A 6,754-nucleotide genomic window follows, 5' to 3' on the forward strand; every position below is an offset into this window, starting at 1 on the left:
TGATGGGGTTGTTTGTTTTTTTCTTGTAAATTTGTTTGAGTTCTTTGTAGGTTCTGGATATTAGCCCTTTGTCAGATGAGTAGATTGCAAAAATTTTCTCCCATTCTGTAGGTTGCCTGTTCACTCTGATGGTAGTTTCTTTTGCTGTGCAGAAGCTCTTTAATTTAATGAGATCCCATTTGTCAATTTTGGCTTTTGCTGCCGTTGCTTTTGGTGTTTTAGACATGAAGTCTTTGCCCATGCCTATGTCCTGAATGGTACTACCTAGGTTTTCCTCTAGGATTTTTATGGTATTAGGTCTAACATTTAAGTCTCTAATCCATCTTGAATTAATTTTCGTATAAGGAGTAAGGAAAGGATCCAGTTTCAGCTTTCTACTTATGGCTAGCCAATTTTCCCAGCACCATTTATTAAATAGGGAATCCTTTCCCCATTTCTTGTTTCTCTCAGGTTTGTCAAAGATCAAATGGCTGTAGATGTGTGGTATTATTTCTGAGGACTCTGTTCTGTTCCATTGGTCTATATCTCTGTTTTGGTACCAGTACCATGCTGTTTTGGTTACTGTAGCCTTGTAGTATAGTTTGAAGTCAGGTAGCGTGATGCCTCCAGCTTTGTTCTTTTGACTTAGGATTGTCTTGGAGATGCGGGCTCTTTTTTGGTTCCATATGAACTTTAAAGCAGTTTTTTCCAATTCTGTGAAGAAACTCATTGGTAGCTTGATGGGGATGGCATTGAATCTATAAATTACCTTGGGCAGTATGGCCATTTTCACAATATTGATTCTTCCTATCCATGAGCATGGTATGTTCTTCCATTGGTTTGTGTCCTCTTTGATTTCACTGAGCAGTGGTTTGTAGTTCTCCTTGAAGAGGTCCTTTACATCCCTTGTAAGTTGGATTCCTAGGTATTTTATTCTCTTTGAAGCAATTGTGAATGGAAGTTCATTCCTGATTTGGCTCTCTGTTTGTCTGTTACTGGTGTATAAGAATGCTTGTGATTTTTGCACATTAATTTTGTATCCTGAGACTTTGCTGAAGTTGCTTATCAGCTTAAGGAGATTTTGGGCTGAGACAATGGGGTTTTCTAAATATACAATCATGTCATCTGCAAACAGGGACAATTTGACTTCTTCTTTTCCTAACTGAATACCCTTGATTTCTTTCTCTTGCCTGATTGCCCTAGCCAGAACTTCCAACACTATGTTGAATAGGAGTGGTGAGAGAGGGCATCCCTGTCTTGTGCCAGTTTTCAAAGGGAATTTTTCCAGTTTTTGCCCATTCAGTATGATATTGGCTGTGGGTTTGTCATAAATAGCTCTTATTATTTTGAGGTACGTTCCATCAATACCGAATTTATTGAGCGTTTTTAGCATGAAGGGCTGTTGAATTTTGTCAAAAGCCTTTTCTGCATCAATTGAGATAATCATGTGGTTCTTGTCTTTGGTTCTGTTTATATGCTGGATTATGTTTATTGATTTGCGAATGTTGAACCAGCCTTGCATCCCAGGGATGAAGCCCACTTGATCATGGTGGATAAGCTTTTTGATGTGTTGCTGAATCCGGTTTGCCAGTATTTTATTGAGGATTTTTGCATCGATGTTCATCAGGGATATTGGTCTAAAATTCTCTTTTTTTGTTGTGTCTCTGCCAGGCTTTGGTATCAGGATGATGTTGGCCTCATAAAATGAGTTAGGGAGGATTCCCTCTTTTTCTATTGATTGGAATAGTTTCAGAAGGAATGGTACCAACTCCTCTTTGTACCTCTGGTAGAATTCAGCTGTGAATCCATCTGGTCCTGGACTTTTTTTGGTTGGTAGGCTATTAATTGTTGCCTCAATTTCAGAGCCTGCTATTGGTCTATTCAGGGATTCAACTTCTTCCTGGTTTAGTCTTGGAAGAGTGTAAGTGTCCAGGAAATTATCCATTTCTTCTAGATTTTCCAGTTTATTTGCGTAGAGGTGTTTATAGTATTCTCTGATGGTAGTTTGTATTTCTGTGGGGTCGGTGGTGATATCCCCTTGATCATTTTTAATTGCGTCGATTTGATTCTTCTCTCTTTTCTTCTTTATTAGTCTGGCTAGTGGTCTGTCAATTTTGTTGATCTTTTCAAAAAACCAACTCCTGGATTCATTGATTTTTTGGAGGGTTTTTTGTGTTTCTATCTCCTTCAGTTCTGCTCTGATCTTAGTTATTTCTTGCCTTCTGCTAGCTTTCGAATGTGTTTGCTCTTGCTTCTCTAGTTCTTTTAATTGCGATGTTAGAGTGTCAATTTTACATCTTTCCTGCTTTCTCTTGTGGGCATTTAGTGCTATAAATTTCCCTCTACACACTGCTTTAAATGTGTCCCAGAGATTCTGGTATGTTGTATCTTTGTTCTCATTGGTTTCAAAGAACATCTTTATTTCTGCCTTCATTTCGTTATGTACCCAGTAGTCATTCAGGAGCAGGTTGTTCAGTTTCCATGTAGTTGAGCGGTTTTGATTGAGTTTCTTAGTCCTGAGTTCTAGTTTGATTGCACTGTGGTCTGAGAGACAGTTTGTTATAATTTCTGTTCTTGTACATTTGCTGAGGAGTGCTTTACTTCCAATTACGTGGTCAATTTTGGAGTAAGTATGATGTGGTGCTGAGAAGAATGTATATTCTGTTGATTTGGGGTGGAGAGTTCTATAGATGTCTATTAGGTCTGCTTGCTGCAGAGATGAGTTCAATTCCTGGATATCCTTGTTAACTTTCTGTCTCGTTGATCTGTCTAATGTTGACAGTGGAGTGTTGAAGTCTCCCATTATTATTGTATGGGAGTCTAAGTCTCTTTGTAAGTCTCTAAGGACTTTCTTTATGAATCTGGGTGCTCCTGTATTGGGTGCATATATATTTAGGATAGTTAGCTCTTCCTGTTGAATTGATCCCTTTACCATTATGTAATGGCCTTCTTTGTCTCTTTTGATCTTTGATGGTTTAAAGTCTGTTTTATCAGAGACTAGTATTGCAACCCCTGCTTTTTTTTGTTCTCCATTTGCTTGGTAAATCTTCCTCCATCCCTTTATTTTGAGCCTATGTATGTCTCTGCGTGTGAGATGGGTCTCCTGAATACAGCAGACTGATGGGTCTTGACTCTTTATCCAGTTTGCCAGTCTGTGTCTTTTAATTGGAGCATTTAGTCCATTTACATTTAAGGTTAAGATTGTTATGTGTGAACTTGATCCTGCCATTATGATATTAACTGGTTATTTTGCTCATTAGTTGATGCAGTTTCTTCCTAGCCTCAATGGTCTTTACATTTTGGCATGTTTTTGCAATGGCTGGTACCGGTTGTTCCTTTCCATGTTTAGTGCTTCCTTCAGGATCTCTTGTAAGGCAGGCCTAGTGGTGACAAAATCTCTAAGCATTTGCTTATCTGTAAAGGATTTTATTTCTCCTTCACTTATGAAACTTAGTTTGGCTGGATATGAAATTCTGGGTTTAAAATTCTTTTCTTTAAGAATGTTGAATATTGGCCCCCACTCTCTTCTGGCTTGTAGAGTTTCTGCTGAGAGATCTGCTGTTAGTCTGATGGGCTTCCCTTTGTGGGTAACCCGACCTTTCTCTCTGGCTGCCCTTAAGATTTTTTCCTTCATTTCAACTTTGGTGAATCTGGCAATTATGTGTCTTGGAGTTGCTCTTCTCGAGGAGTATCTTTGTGGCGTTCTCTGTATTTCCTGGATTTGAATGTTGGCCTGCCCTACTAGGTTGGGGAAGTTCTCCTGGATGATATCCTGAAGAGTGTTTTCCAACTTGGTTCCATTTTCCCCCTCACTTTCAGGCACCCCAATCAGACGTAGATTTGGTCTTTTTACATAATCCCATACTTCTTGCAGGCTTTGTTCGTTTCTTTTTCTTCTTTTTTCTTTTGGTTTCTCTTCTCGCTTCATTTCATTCATTTGATCCTCAATCGCTGATACTCTTTCTTCCAGTTGATCGAGTCGGTTACTGAAGCTTGTGCATTTGTCACGTATTTCTCGTGTCATGGTTTTCATCTCTTTCATTTCGTTTAGGACCTTCTCTGCATTAATTACTCTAGCCATCAATTCTTCCACTTTTTTTTCAAGATTTTTCGTTTCTTTGCGCTGGGTACGTAATTCCTCCTTTAGCTCTGAGAAATTTGATGGACTGAAGCCTTCTTCTCTCATCTCGTCAAAGTCATTCTCCGTCCAGCTTTGATCCGTTGCTGGCGATGAGCTGCGCTCCTTTGCCGGGGGAGATGCGCTCTTATTTTTTGAATTTCCAGCTTTTCTGCCCTGCTTTTTCCCCATCTTTGTGGTTTTATCTGCCTCTGGTCTTTGATGATGGTGATGTACTGATGGGGTTTTGGTGTAGGTGTCCTTCCTGTTTGATAGTTTTCCTTCTAACAGTCAGGACCCTCAGCTGTAGGTCTGTTGGAGATTGCTTGAGGTCCACTCCAGACCCTGTTTGCCTGGGTATCAGCAGCAGAGGCTGCAGAAGATAGAATATTTCTGAACAGCGAGTGTACCTGTCTGATTCTTGCTTTGGAAGCTTCCTCTCAGGGGTGTACTCCTCCCTGTGAGGTGTGGGGTGTCAGACTGCCCCTAGTGGGGGATGTCTCCCAGTTAGGCTACTCAGGGGTCAGGGACCCGCTTGAGCAGGGAGTCTGTCCCTTCTCAGATCTCAACCTCCGTGTTGGGAGATCCACTGCTCTCTTCAAAGCTGTCAGACAGAGTCATTTGCGTCTGTGCAGAGGTGTCTGTGTGTCTTAGTTTACTGTGCCCTGTCCCCAGAGGTGGAGTCTACAGAGACAGGCAGGTTTCCTTGAGCTGCTGTGAGCTCCACCCAGTTCGAGCTTCCCAGCAGCTTTGTTTACCTACTTAAGCCTCAGCAATGGCGGGCGCCCCTCCCCCAGCCTCGCTGCTGCCTTGCCGGTAGATCACAGACTGCTGCGCTAGCAACGAGGGAGGCTCCGTGGGTGTGGGACCCTCCCGGCCAGGTGTGGGATATGATCTCCTGGTGTGCCTGTTTCCTAAAGCGCAGTATTGGGGTGGGAGTTACCCGATTTTCCAGGTGTTGTGTGTCTCAGTTCCCCTGGCTAGGAAAAGGGACTCCCTTCCCCCTTGCGCTTCCCAGGTGAGGCAATGCCTCGCCCTGCTTCAGCTCTCGCTGGTCGGGCTGCAGCAGCTGACCAGCTCCGATCGTCCGGCACTCCCCAGTGAGATGAACCCAGTACCTCAGTTGAAAATGCAGAAATCACCGGTCTTCTGTGTCGCTGGCGCTGGGAGTTGGAGACTGGAGCTGCTCCTATTCGGCCATCTTGCTCCGCCCCCTCCTCAATTCTTTTATTTTTTAAACATATCATCCTTATAAGTCCCTTAAGGGCAAGGTCACATTATAATTCTCTGCTGCTCTATAGAATTTTATACAGTGCTAAGCTCTGTAAATGTTTTTTGATTAGTTAAATTCAATTCCCTCACCTAATTTTGGATTGAATCCCCTTGTTTGAATATGAGTTAATTTAAAATGTAGAAATTTTTTTTAAGGTTTAAATCTCTGATTCTAGAACAATTAACACTGCTTCTCCCTCTTGAAATTCTTTCTAAGGTCTAAGGAAACTTGTAAGTTATGGAGATTTGTGTCTATTGGGTTTGGTTTGGTTCTATAATTCAAAGTTCCTTGGTTTCAATAAACTTTTCCATTATCCAAATATTTCTGCTCCCAGGTACCCCATGGTGTTTCCTGATACCATTTCAGGGCATAAGGACATAAGAACATAAATTCAGCCCTAAATTCTGAATTTATGTCTGACATAAATTATTTTCATCAGACATCAGACATAAATTCTTTTCAAAATAAATTTCTGAGGAGAAGAGGGAAACCATGTAAGACAGATGGATTGCTCTGATATGAGAAGAAAACAATTTTCATATTTCGAGTTGAAATTCTAACTCTTTTATTGGTTCACCTGAGTTTCTGAATAGAACCAAAAGGAAACAAATAGGAATTCCCCTTCATTCTCCCAGTCCATAGTTCCAGGAAATGTACCAGCTTTTTATTCTGTTGAAATCAATAGAAACTTGAGTTATATATTTTATTACCCAATGTTGTTAGTAACGCCTTTGTTTCATAGGTGTATAAGGCTTGCCGATACAAATTATTTGAAACACTGTATTGGTACATAATCCTTACGACAGTCTGGCATTATTGTAGGACTAAGAAGTTTAGAGTCAGAAGTTTTGTATTACAGTAAATATAATTCTTCTTTTAAATATGTAAGGGACACATTTTAAAGGAGAGAAGAGGTGCTGAAAGAACATCTCTAAGAGTGTATTGGCTTTCCCCAAATCTTTATTTCTAACACTCATTGTAAAACCTCCTCTCCATTCTCCTTATCAAGATCCTGACCCCATGAACAAGAATTCCTCTTTCAGGCTCTCCATCAGCCTCTCTGATCCCACTCCTCCCACCCTAGCCCTCAATACTGTAATCCATTAGCGTTCCCTTGACCATTGCTATCATTAATTAAGACACTTCCCATGCATATGTTGAATCAAAGCAGAGAGTAAGAGCTTTCTTTCTCTTGGTTCCATTTTATATTTTGTGTTCTTAGCTAAAAGTACTCTTCTTATAACATGATCGCTGCTGCTCTGATCCTGGAATGATTCTGACCAAATCCTGCCATTCAAGCTCAAATCCATTGCCTCCCCAGTCTTGTTGCTATTCCCTTCTCTAAACTCTGAATGCACTTATGGCCAGTAGCCACATTGTTGTTC

This window comes from Macaca fascicularis, chromosome 4 (assembly GCF_037993035.2).
Source record: "Macaca fascicularis isolate 582-1 chromosome 4, T2T-MFA8v1.1".
NCBI classification, from domain to species: Eukaryota; Metazoa; Chordata; class Mammalia; order Primates; family Cercopithecidae; genus Macaca; species Macaca fascicularis.